This window comes from Bison bison, unplaced genomic scaffold (assembly GCF_000754665.1).
Source record: "Bison bison bison isolate TAMUID 2011002044 unplaced genomic scaffold, Bison_UMD1.0 scf7180017854630, whole genome shotgun sequence".
NCBI lineage: Eukaryota > Metazoa > Chordata > Mammalia > Artiodactyla > Bovidae > Bison > Bison bison.
In genome coordinates, this window is record NW_011485203.1 from 49,321 (window position 1) to 49,713 (window position 393).

Sequence of the window (393 nt, forward strand, 5' to 3'; positions counted from 1 at the left end):
TTGGACATGACTGAACACACATGCTTTGTTTAGATCATTAGCTATGTGACCTCAAATAAGTCATTCAACTTGCATAAACATCTTTCCTCTCCTTTAAAATGTTGACAGTACTTTAAAATCTCCTTGCTAAGTATCCAGTGATTGGGGATAGGTAATCACTTAATAAATGGTAGGTATGTTATTAGCATTATCACATTCTTTTTCTGGGCTTTGGTTCTGCTTCTCTGTGCAGCTCTGCAAGATAGATGAGTTAGTGGCCAAAGCAGAGAGGAGACTCCTTTAGTCTTTGCTTAATGCACATGTTGATGATGAATTGAATTACACTGGCTTGGTTTTTATCAGTCTTCGACAAAGTTTCCTTTGTGCCACAGATAGCACAGTATGAAAGGTTAC

The 393-nt window shown here is 37.7% G+C and overlaps 1 protein-coding gene across 2 annotated transcripts in view; it reads left to right on the forward strand.

Annotated features, from left to right (window-relative positions):
• The window catches only part of LOC105000993 (zinc finger Y-chromosomal protein), a 21,061-nt gene that overhangs the window by 15,658 nt on the left and 5,010 nt on the right, over positions 1-393 (forward strand). The window lies entirely within an intron of this gene.